The 11,638-nt window shown below is 44.6% G+C and overlaps 1 long non-coding RNA gene across 1 annotated transcript; it reads right to left on the bottom strand.

Moving 5' to 3' along the window:
- Positions 1 to 567: 567 nt before the first annotated feature.
- On the bottom strand, positions 568 to 11,185 carry LOC142600724 (uncharacterized). Its single transcript, XR_012834286.1, has 3 exons — positions 10,667 to 11,185; positions 2,677 to 2,781; positions 568 to 736 (listed from the first exon to the last, which is right to left on the bottom strand). It is a non-coding gene; the product is annotated as an uncharacterized LOC142600724 (long non-coding RNA).
- Between the last annotated feature and the right edge of the window lie 453 nt (positions 11,186 to 11,638).

The raw sequence follows: 11,638 nt of genomic DNA, 5'->3' as shown, positions 1-11,638 counted from the left end.
TGAGGGCAGGATTTAGACAAGTGAACAGTTGTTTCTACAACAAAAACAGATAATGTTGTCAAGTTTGTTCCCTAACCAACGATTCAATCAAACACTCACCAGACTCAGCTAAATCTCCACAACCTTTATTGCTTCCTGTACACTCACTTAAATCTTGCCTAACCCTTTCCTGTCCCAGCACTGGTTTCCTTCTTCCTCCCGAGGGTGGTATTAGCGTCTGCCCACTAAACCATGTCAGCAGGTGAAATTTATAGATGGGCTACAGAAAGCTATTTATCATAATTTTTTGTGATTTCCATCCCTACTCCCCATTAAATGCAATAACCTTCTGAGCACTTTAAACATGAAATCCATTGCCATATCCAAAAGATTGTTTATCCTTCTAGCATGTGAACGTGACAATTCACTGTCCCATGGCACTGCTGCAGGCACTTAAAGGTATTTTGAATTCTTTTTTTTTTTTTTAAGAGAAAAAAATACCCCACACACAAAAATTAGGACTTTTACAGACTTTGCAAATAGGTCATTCCCCTTAATGAGTCCCTTTATTAAGCAAAGTACCCACAGTCAAAGGAGAAATAGTAATGAGAATTTCCTCTCAGCATTTGGCGACCATAGAAAGCTTGTGCCATCCATGACCAAGTGTGGAAGTGACACCCAGGCTACAGCGTTTCCTTGTGCTTGGCCTCTCCGTCCTCATGTCTTCCACACGCATTTTTCTGTTTCTCTCATCTTTCTAGCAAGCAGCAGACACAGATATTTTAGAAAAGATTTCTTATGAAGGGAAGTAAACGTACATTCAGAAAGGATTTACATTAGCAAAGCAAAACTGACCGTGCGGAGGGTACATTTTCCCTGCTCCCAAGCTGCGTGGGGAAGGGAGCAGGAGCACCGCTGCCGGGAGCTGTGCCACGGGCCTGCCGGCATGGCTGCCCTTGAGCTGCTGGGCAAAGTCACACCTGGGAGACCGATGGCTTGGAAAGTCCACTCCCTCCACATAGCTCCATGTCCTACTCCGTCTCTGCTGCTCTCTTCTGGAGTGGGTAATATGAGCTGACACCCGGGGTGTGACAGGAAGATCGGTGCATTTTTTTTATGTAAGATATTACTCGTGAATAAATACATTTGGAAAAAAAACCCAACAACGCTCTGAGAAGAATAGAAGAAATTTATTGAGGAATTATGTGAGAGGTACATTTAGCTCATCATGTGGTAACAATAATTTTACTCTATTTTATACTTTTTAGCGTTAGCTTCTCACTGGCAGAGAGAGAGAAAGATGGGAAACATCCCATGTGTTTTATGCAGAAGAGGGGCAGTTTCAGAGAGAGTTTACTCTTGCTTCATTGACAAGGTAGACTAGAGGAAAGTGCCCTAGGGACTGGGCAAGAGATAAATACGCTGGGTGAGTTTTACTTCAAAGACACTTTCAGCCAAACACTATTTCAGCTGAGGAGTCTGCGAGTGAAAAGCATAAATGTGTTGATATAAATAGCTGATGGGGTGTGCCCTTCAACATGAAGCAATGCTGGTGTGTTGGTTCGCTATACAGTCATCAGAAAAAATCAAACAGTGCTCTGCTGCTTCAGCATAGCCAGACTTTTATCTTTGGATCCTCTTTTCCTTTGATAAATCCAGGGTGGCTTGAACCTTCAGTGCCAGTTTATGCCCTCTGTCCCAGAGCATGCCCTGTGTCACTGAAGATAGCAGGGCTTTCAGTTTAAGTCAGACCGATTCTGCCTGCTCACGCCACTGGCACAGGGGGTGCTGGAGATGCTACGGGAGTGCACGCACACTCATTGACTGTCTTCAAAGCACCGAGGGAGGGGGATTGCAAGGAAGTTGGACAAACTTGTCCAAGGAGCCAGCTGTTAACTGTCCTCTAAACATGGAAGTTAAAAGATTTCAACAAACAAACTATTCTGGGCTCTAAACCTGACTCAACTTCTGATTAATTTCCTTCTGTGCTTCAGTCACTTCCAAACCCTCTGTTCTCTGGCCTTAAAGTCAAACGGTGCTGCAATGCACAGGAGCTGTAAAATTTATCCCCACAGTAACTGCTTAAATCTCATCTCTAATCCTCTAAACTCCTTGGTTCAGGGTAGTTTAAATTGTTGTAAATATCTTTGAGGTGGATTATACTACTTAATTGCTACTAAGGGAATAATAATATTATGTGTATGTGCATATGTAATATAATGTACATAGAGAGACATAGACACAGACAGAAAATCTTCCTGGCAAAGAAGATATTAAATAATAGTTTAAACCACTCAGGATTTGGGAAAGCCTGTTAAAGGGATTAGAAACTAAATCCAAAACTGGACGAGGGGTAAAGGCAATAATTTCCACAGACAAGAATGGTAGCAACATACTATTTCCTCTGTTTCTGTACATATGTTTTCTTTATACATGGTCTATACCACTTCACAGGAGAACATGATCTTTTCTATTAAGTTAACCTCAATTATGTAAAAGATACATGCGTTTGAGGAAGCATAGATACTACTCTCACAAGAAGGTGGAGCCAGAATGTCCATCCATAGCATTTCTTTCTTTTTTGGAAATAGTTTCCCATCATTCAAACATCAGAGTTTTAAGTCCAGCAGTACTAAGTAAAAGAAATTAAACCTGAAAAAAACCTTCATAAATAAATAGCTAAATATAACTTCCTACGTATGAGTAGTACCACCGAGTTGCTCGTGACCGATGCAAACGTGCCGATGCCTGGACAACCGGGGCCACAGGCTTTACCCTGGAAATGTGCAGCCAGATGTAAACCTTTGAAAGAAAGTATCTGTGATAGTAACTGGTCTTGAGAGTGGGAGACAAGGAATATATTAAGAAGATTTTAATTTTTTAAAACACTAATAAGAAGAAATATTATGATAGGTATTCCCAAAAATTTGTTTCCTGTGAACATATATGCCATTGTAAATATCTGCACTTCATCTTTGCTCTTCTTCTGCTCTGTCCTGCTCACAAAACGCTGCAAATTAATTCTTCTGGAAGCAGCCCTGGTTGCCTGTGTTGACCCCAGACATGAGCTGGGATCTACCAGAGTTCAAGGAACCAGTTCCAGAAAATAAATCCAAAGTGTTATAAGGAACTAATTTTAAAAGAAGTTTACTGAAAAGGTTAATTACTGAATATAACAGCTAGTGAATGAATGAAGTAAATATTATGGTTTTACAGGCTAGAAAGAAAGTAAACCTGATACTGAGTGTTTCAAAATGGTAAGAAAATGCAGTAGTGGTCAGCCTGTGAGGGCTAGTTCTTGCCCAAACTTCATTCACTACATAGAAGCAAGGGGCCTACGGCACCTGTAAGTTTGAACCTGAGCATGAGCATGGATTCAGTTCCAGAGGAACCATGCCTCGGGGCACCGCCTGTCTTTTATCATCTGAAATAAAGCTACTTTATTACAAATACAGTAATTGGGTGCACTTAAATTATTACCCTCTTTCTAGGCACACTAGATCTGCTTTTTAGCCTACTGTTTATACCCTGTGATTAAACCAGTTTCATCTTGTTCTGTGGTAAGAAGAAGAAGAATCTCCTCTCTGGAAGGTAAAATACACATTCCTCTTACCACCCCTTGCCCATTCTTTGGTTCATCTTCACTTGATACCTCTTTTGATTCAAGGCTGGCTAAAAGCCTTAATTTGTAAAACATCATGTGGAAAGGTCTAAGGACCATTAACGCTATTGAATCCTTTTTAGCATTTTTTGCATATGTTGCCTATTTATTCTTTAGGCTCAAGGTGCTCTTTCTTTCCGGTGTTTATACAGTACCTTGGAGAATGGTTTTGGTCCATGATTTGTTCTCCTTGGAGAACATTTTCTTTTTACCAGGTAATTTGATCTGGCCAAAGATGCATACCTGTGTGTAACGAAGCCAGCATAGCCACACATGGAGCCACGCCTGGTCATGAGCATGCTAAGGCCAAGGTTGGATGTGGTCTTGTGCGATCTGTGAACGCAGCAGGATGCCCTGTGGGTCCACTGCTCCTCATGTACAGGCATGGGGCTGAAAGGAACAATTTCGAATGTAGTACAAAAGGTTAGTTTTAAACAGCTGGAGATAGAAACAAGCACCTCTCTGCAGAGCCAAAAGGTCATGTTGTACAGTAAAATCTGTTTAGAATGCTAACTATATTTGGGTTTATGTTCTTTTCTATATAGTTATAGTTTTTAATGTCCTATGCCTTAATTCATCAAAGTATGCTTAAACACAGCTGGGAAGTACCTAAGTAGCTTGTTAAATCGAGATCTATATGTAGATGGGACTAGTTCCAATAAAGGATGTGGTGACTGAGAAGTTGTCCACCCCCCCAGATGGAGTCCAGGCCAGGCGCTTGGGTTCCGTGTCATGGTTGTCCCTGTAAACTGTCCCTGTACAAGAGCTTTACACTCTCTTGTAAGGAAAGGGAGGCAAGGCTTACAGTACAGGAAGTGGACCTGTTTCCCTATCATGTAATTGCACTTTTTTGTTGATAAGATGCAAATGGCTTGAATGCTTTGTACTTTTTATGGGAAGATTTTTTTCCTTGGTTTCTCCCGACCTCCAGCCTTGGGTGTGCATGAGGCATTTGAAGGAACAGACATTTAGTTTAGCTCTTTCATCATTACAATCTGTTCTGTTGATCCTTTCCCACTGCTGTGTTTGCTAATTTCCTGGCATACATAAAGTGTGTTCCTTTTTTTGTAATAAAAATTAGCAAGTCTTCCCATTCCAGAGATAGGGAAACTGAGGCACAGGATTGGGAACTGGCCAGGAGTTTGTCAGCAGAACTGGAAGACAAGTCCAGCAGTCACTATGTGCCATCCTCTGTTGATTTTGGCAGACATTGAAACAATGTCCCAGGTTTAGTCACCTACAATTGCTAGCAGCTTTTCGGTTGCTGGCAAGCAGGCTGGGTCCTAAGCAGAGCTGCTGGCGGTAGTCCACGGTTCTTCCATTTTCTTTTTTCCAGGTAATTTTTGCTCGTTAGGCTTTTTCATCTCCTTGCCATAGAGAGCATGATTTCAGAGGTGATCTGCTTCCTCTACTTGTGTAATCAGAAGTGAAGGCTGTGATCATGCTTATTTACAAGGAAAAGGGATAGGAAGGAGGAAAAAAGAACAAGAATGGTATTCAAGATTCCCATCTTTTGGAAGATGGATATGAAAGGAGATGAATTTATCAGCTGGATGCTTTTTGGATCATAGTGGGAAAATGAGACAAAAAGGAAGAGAAACAAAACAGAACAAACCAAGAACAACCATGCTAGTAGCAGCCATGGACATGCTGCAGCAGCTTTCAGGCACATCAGGAGGACTCATATAAGATCTAGAAAGAATCACAACACTTTCCAATATTTCCTCTCTCCTAAATAAAACACAAGTAAAGAATCTCCTCAAAGAGTGTAATTGAACCTAAGGCAAGCAGAGATCAGAATATTGCCCCCAAAGAAAAAAGCTGACTCCTTTGTTAACAGATTTTTATATTAAAAAAAGGAATCTGTGGTATGCTCAAAAGAAGCAATAAGTTCTGTGAGGCTGCTTGAAGAGCCCATCCTGGTGTTGGGAGAGATCTGACTATGTAGAAAGCAAGTGCACACCAATTCACAGCCACAGAGCAGAGGAGTGCTGCTCCAGCTTGTGTTTTTGGGGTGGAAGGAGGGAAAAAAAGGAGAAGCACTGATGTTTATGCACAAAGACAACTAAAAGGGAAGAAGTAATATCCAGAGGAAGATACCAGGTAGAAAAAAATAATTAAAAGAAAATAACCTGCACATGAGGCCGGGTGCAATAGCTGTGGTAAGAACCACGCAGGCAAAGCAGAAAAGTCCATGAAGAGTCAGAGCAGGCATTGCTCTGTGTTGCTTCTGTAGCTAAGCCTGCTGAAAGGTTATCAAGATATTTTCAAAGGACTAGGATATCTTCCAGGCATATTTCACCATGAAACAGAGACAGTGATTCAGCCAGGATGGCACCTGTGTAACCACTGCACCAAGGGCGAAGAAGAAGAAGCAGCAGCCAATACAGTGAATGGAGAGAGAAGGCATCAGTGCTGCAGTTGCCGCATCCCTGGTCGGGTGCATGGCCTGGGAGCCAACCTCCACGCGGGCAAGCACTTAAGCCTGAGCGACCTCATCAAGGTATGACAAACTACTCATTACCAAGTGCCTGCAACGAAAGACGTGTTACCTGTTACCTTGGCAGAAGCAAAAATAGCCTCAGTGCTTGGTGCCAAAGATAAATATTGGCGAATGCTATTGGATAAAGAAAGCAACCACCTCGCTACATCTTGGACACCAGCAGGTAGCTGCAGATGGTGGAATATGCTGTTTTGGATCAAACCTGCAGTGGAAGAATACTGCTGCTGCCAACAAGATGCGCTAACAGGACTCACAGGGATAAGAGATGTGGCATTCTGCAGTAGAGCTGCAGAGACATTGAAATGGCAACAGCCATAGATCACAATCATCTGATTTGTTTGCTATGAAGAGCCGAGAAAATAAAGCCATAGTTAAATACTACTAATAATATTAATAATAATAATATAATAATAATAATATTGCAGCAGACTGTAGTATCAGACACAGGACAATTAGAGCATGTCCACATTCAGTGCGAGTGCAGGAGCTGTGAAGCGCAGGCTAAACACCCCAGTCGGGGCTGGTGGGCAGTTGTGGGGCTTGGGGGAATAGGAAGCGCTGCCATGGGGTGGTGAGGGTGCGTTGTATTCCCATGGGCCTGGAGCAAGGTCGGAAAGGACTTTCCACAGCAGCCCTCCTAAACCGCCCCGTTCTGGGATGGGTTAGACAGAGGACACACTGAACTACTGGGTGCCACTAAAATTAAACAACAGCTCATCTCAGCAGCTGTGTAGTTTCAAATCCAGAATCCCCATTTACTTTCAGGGAGTTTTCTTAATTTTACCTGGGAGTGAGAGCACAGTCATACCAGGCCTTCAGTCACATTGGGTCTTCCCCCATCACAGGCAGGCAGCTGGGAAAGCTATTAAAATTCCCAGCTGTGGCTTTAAGAAGGTTCAAGAAGCAAACAAAACACGCAGCAAGCCAGCCTTGAACTCTGAAGGAACTCTGTCTCTGATATCAGCCCCTATAACATTCAATGTCAAGATGCGTCTCTATAGCATTGCCTATGGCTAGCAGTAGTGGATGGAGGAAAGGAGAAGACAGAAAAGATGTGCAGGAAGGATACAGCCTACCACACCAAAGACCTTCCCTATTGGTGTTTGGAGATGCAGTTACAGGTAAAACTGTTTCCTCAAGACATGTGAGGCATGTGAAGGCAAACTGCACTGATCAGGCTGCGAATTCCCAGTTTGGGGAAAACGGTGGTGAATGGGCTTCTCTATTGCTGAGACCAAAAATTTGTCAAGTTTTACAAATAGACATTGGATACAGCGCTGTGTGCACTCTGATGAAATTTGGTTAGCCCAGTGCTGAAAGCATGCAGGCTTTTGAGTGATCCACTACAGGACCAAGGCATGAACCACCCTGTCCCCCCCACCTTCTCCCCACAATAAAAAATAATTTTAGGTGCAGTTGTTAGGTGCCCTTCTCATGGACGGACTTCAGAGGCTTATACTGGTAAGCTAAATCTAAAAGCAAGTCTAGGCAGAGATGTTTAATTTTGCATTGGAATTTGGGAGATCAGTGACTCACTAGGTGGCCAAAGGAAAGCCTTTGTAGGCCCCTAAGCCTTCGTTTCCCCATCTGGACAAGAACTGCTGCAATATTTGCTGATGTAAAACGTGCTACTTGCAACTGGGAATTAGCGTCGTCTGAAATGAATGTGACAAACGGAATGCTGTGATAAACAGCTTCCTTGTCCCCGTGTTGGGAGCACAAGGGTGGGATTGTGTGGGAGCTGTGAGAACGCAGCACATGACCAGAATCGGGTATAGGTGACTGCAGTATAGGCAGGGGGAAGGAGAAAGCCTGAATGTTGCCCTGTCTCGGAGTTCTCTCTCCTTCTGCTTGAACACCGAATAATAAGGTCAGCTGTGATTTTAACCAACTCAAAGAGCAATTCCTAATCTCTTTCCATCTGGACTTTCATTTCCTGGCTATCTCATATAGTACTACATGCTTTTTTGGGATCAAAAGTCACGTCAGGATGACTCTGTTTCCATTTCTATCAGACACTAATAGGGATAGCACTCAGGTAGCCAAGGCTAAATTATCTGCATTTTTTGTTAATCACAGGAAGCGTGCCAGCTGCTTACGTGACCGGGCGAGCTCTCTGAGGTTGCGCACGCAGCGAGGCGCTGTGCCAGTTGTCTGGGTGGCTCTGCTTTTCACAAGGGAATGAGTCACGGCAGCAGTTACCGCCGTTCCACCCCTTGTATTGGTTTCTAATATCTTACCCTGGCAGGAGGCCAGGAATCCAGGAGGACCCAGGTTTGGGTCCAGGCTCCTGTTCCGTTTCCTTCCCTTTGTGGCAGTAATGGATTTCCTGCGCTTCCCTCCCTTTCCTCCCCTGCTTCTTTATGGATGTGGCCATTATGTAGCTCTGAGAAAATGGATTACCAGGCAACGCTCGGCATCACCACCGCTCTGCTGTGCGTTGCGTGTTTGCAGAACCGGACTTGCTACGCAGAGGTATTTAATTGCTGTATTTGTTTTAGCAATGTTATGCGAGGCCGTGGCATTTCAAAGCTATGGCAGGCTGGGGAGGTATTGCGCCTCTCACCTACATTTCCCCATCTGCTGCAAATCATTGAGGGAGACTTCTGGGTGCCTCTTGCAACCTCTGGATGGGGGTGAGTCAGCGTTCCCTTGAAGGCTCCGTCACAGCCCATCGCCATTGCATCCCCCTCCACATGGTCTGTGGCTGGAGGCGACCACAGAGCCAGAGAAGTGGAGTTACAAATGGGTGCAGCTCGGTGCCATGAAGCAAGAGTTTTGGCGGAGGCATCCACGCCAGTGCCACCCACAGGGTGCAGTCAGCAGGGCAGGGAGCGATGGAGGGCCTCATTAAACAGGCTGGTACTTGCTGCTGGTGTACACCACTGCGAGAGTGTCACTGTGCTCCTCTTGGGCCACGTGCATGCTCTGCCCATCGCTCTGTGGGAACAGCCTGTGACAGGACCTACTGTTCAAATGGATGCATTAGAAAAGTGAATGCGAACGTAAGTGCTTTGGGGGTTGCTATTTCATTATCACTGCTCATAAAGCTTTCTGAGAAGTGTGAACATTTCCAGCTTTTAGCCAGGCTCTTAATTCACACCACAATAGGCTTGACCCTAGCTACCACCAGCCTCTTCCTCTGTACCGCTCTCCTTCGCCAAACCTGCTCCTGTACTCTGCCCAGCCCTTCTCACTGCAGGACACCAAATAGCTGTGTCCTGCACCAACCCTCCAAACTGGGCTGTTGATGTCAAGCAGTGACATCACCCCTACACACATGATAGCAGATGTCCCGCATCTGCTGCTATAGAGGAAACACAAGTAGCTCCATCACATGGAGGGGTGGGAGGTGTTTATGGCCCTAAGCCTTGCAGCCAAGAGGTGCTTCAGCACATTCGTCCTCCTCCTCCTCAGATATATATAGGTTGAACCGATCCATGCTGCTCCTGCTTATCCCCATTTCAACATGCCTGTGCTAAGAGATCTCTTCTCCTATGTGCGAGGCCACAGTTCCTCACACATAAAGTCCACCAAATCATTTTAGTTGTTATTTCTTTATTTTCTGTTTTGCAGTATGTTTCCCAAATCCTTTACGATATTCAGGAAGGGAGTGATAAATTTGTAAGAGTGATAGCAAATTTTTCAGGAATATCTGTACAAGAATCACACAGCTCTGACAGGCTGTTATTACATATATCGCTAATTCAATCTTTTAAAAAAAACAACCCAAAATGTACATAGAAAAGTACTTTTAGTTTAATGAAATCATATTTCTATTTACAGTCAAGGAAATAGATGTCTTTAAAAATCTAAGAGTATTATTTGCAACAGCTGGTTTAGCTTATGAAGCTGCTAGGAGTATACAGAGCGGTCTCTGAGACAGTGATTTTATACTTCAGAGCACTAGTAATCTGTTTGTCCTTGTTTAACTTCTTCTGTGCCATGCCCCGGTTCACATTTGGAGCTATATTTTATCTCCAAGTTCCTATTATTTCTTACAGGTTAGCACAACATATGACCTATGACATTGCAGCCGTAAAGAAAGTAGGCACATGTGATTTTTCTCTTCAGTTTTCATATCTCAGCGCTCTGGCCATTCAATTTAGTTTCCCAGATGCTGACAGCTGGTAATGCTCTTAACTGCTCTCCCCTGTTGGTAAGTTATGGATATTTCCTAACTGAAGTTTAATTGTATAACTTTACTTCACTCAAAATGCCAAAGGTCCCAGGAACCCATTCCTCCTCCAGGCTGATTACGGCACTGAAGATAATACTGTTTGCGAATGGTGAACCTAAACCCCTACTGAGTGTCTTCTAAGACACACTGACATTTATTGCATTCCTCATTACGACATGACTGTCCAGAGCTGGCCCAGAGGACACAAACCCCCAATTTTTAGGTTACATCTTCCATATATATAAAAGCAAGCATACAAAAAAGGCATTTGAGTTTATCGCCGAAGCTCAAAGAGAAGACAGTAGGAATAAAAGATTGAAAGGAAGAGCAGTTCTGTACGTACCAAAGGCAGGAGCAGGGGACCAGCTGCCTCAGGAGCTCACAGGTGGGTATTGCACCAGCCCAGTGCCGTGAAGCAGGATCTAGTCCTACATGTGGTGCCTCATACCTGCCTCACGCAGTCCGTGTTTCTCCCCCTCTTCCTGGGAATGACAGCTCCCTTCACCGAGCGTTGGACATGCTGTGCAGTGCCAGGCTGTCTCATCAACTGGGCAAGGGTGTGATGCTCCCTTGGTGGCCTTGACACAGTAGTTAGGCTACTAAGGGTGACCTGACCTTGGGACCCCTCCTGTGCAACAGTGGTGGCACCGCATCCCCCTGGACTCCTGGGCTCTGGCAGAAACCTGGCCAAGGGACCCTGGGGTCCTGCAACACCTCTGTGAGAAGGTACCAGGTCCGTGTACACAATCTGTAGGACCACAAGCAGGTCAGATGATAGACTATGCACCAGTATTACTCAGCACCAGCCTCTCAGGCCCTCGTTGGGAATTATGGACCCAAGTGCCTGTTGAGGTTGCCATGAAGTCTGTCCATAGCTTTGCTCAACAGGTAAAATACGCCTTCCCTTTATCCTCGGGGGTAAACCAAGGTTAAACAGTGACGGTAATAAACTGAGAGTAATGAGCAGTAAAATAATGGTGAAATGTTCCAATGCTGTTGCAACAGAGAGGCTAAGGTGGGGAGGGCCGGACTGGCTGATGGCCCCATTGCTGAAGGGTGAACTTACTTTGCCCAGTTCCATGACTGTTGAATGCTTCTGCAGCCATGGCAAGCTGAAGTCAGGCGGAGAGGGAGACAACCTGATAAAAACTGAATACAGCATCCCTTTTGTTCTGGCTCTGCTCTGTGTGTTCATACCTCTGCCTACCTGGGAATACCTGTGCATGGTGGTGCCAGCTTCGGTGGGTGCAGCTGCTTCTCCCTAGGAGAGAGCGGAGGGAAGTTTGCTGTGGGAACCACTCTGAGTTGAGTCCAT

Source organism: Balearica regulorum, chromosome 2 (genome assembly GCF_011004875.1).
Source record: "Balearica regulorum gibbericeps isolate bBalReg1 chromosome 2, bBalReg1.pri, whole genome shotgun sequence".
NCBI lineage: Eukaryota > Metazoa > Chordata > Aves > Gruiformes > Gruidae > Balearica > Balearica regulorum.
Note: the sequence above shows the minus strand (reverse complement) of the source record. Positions and strands in the feature narration are given on the sequence as shown.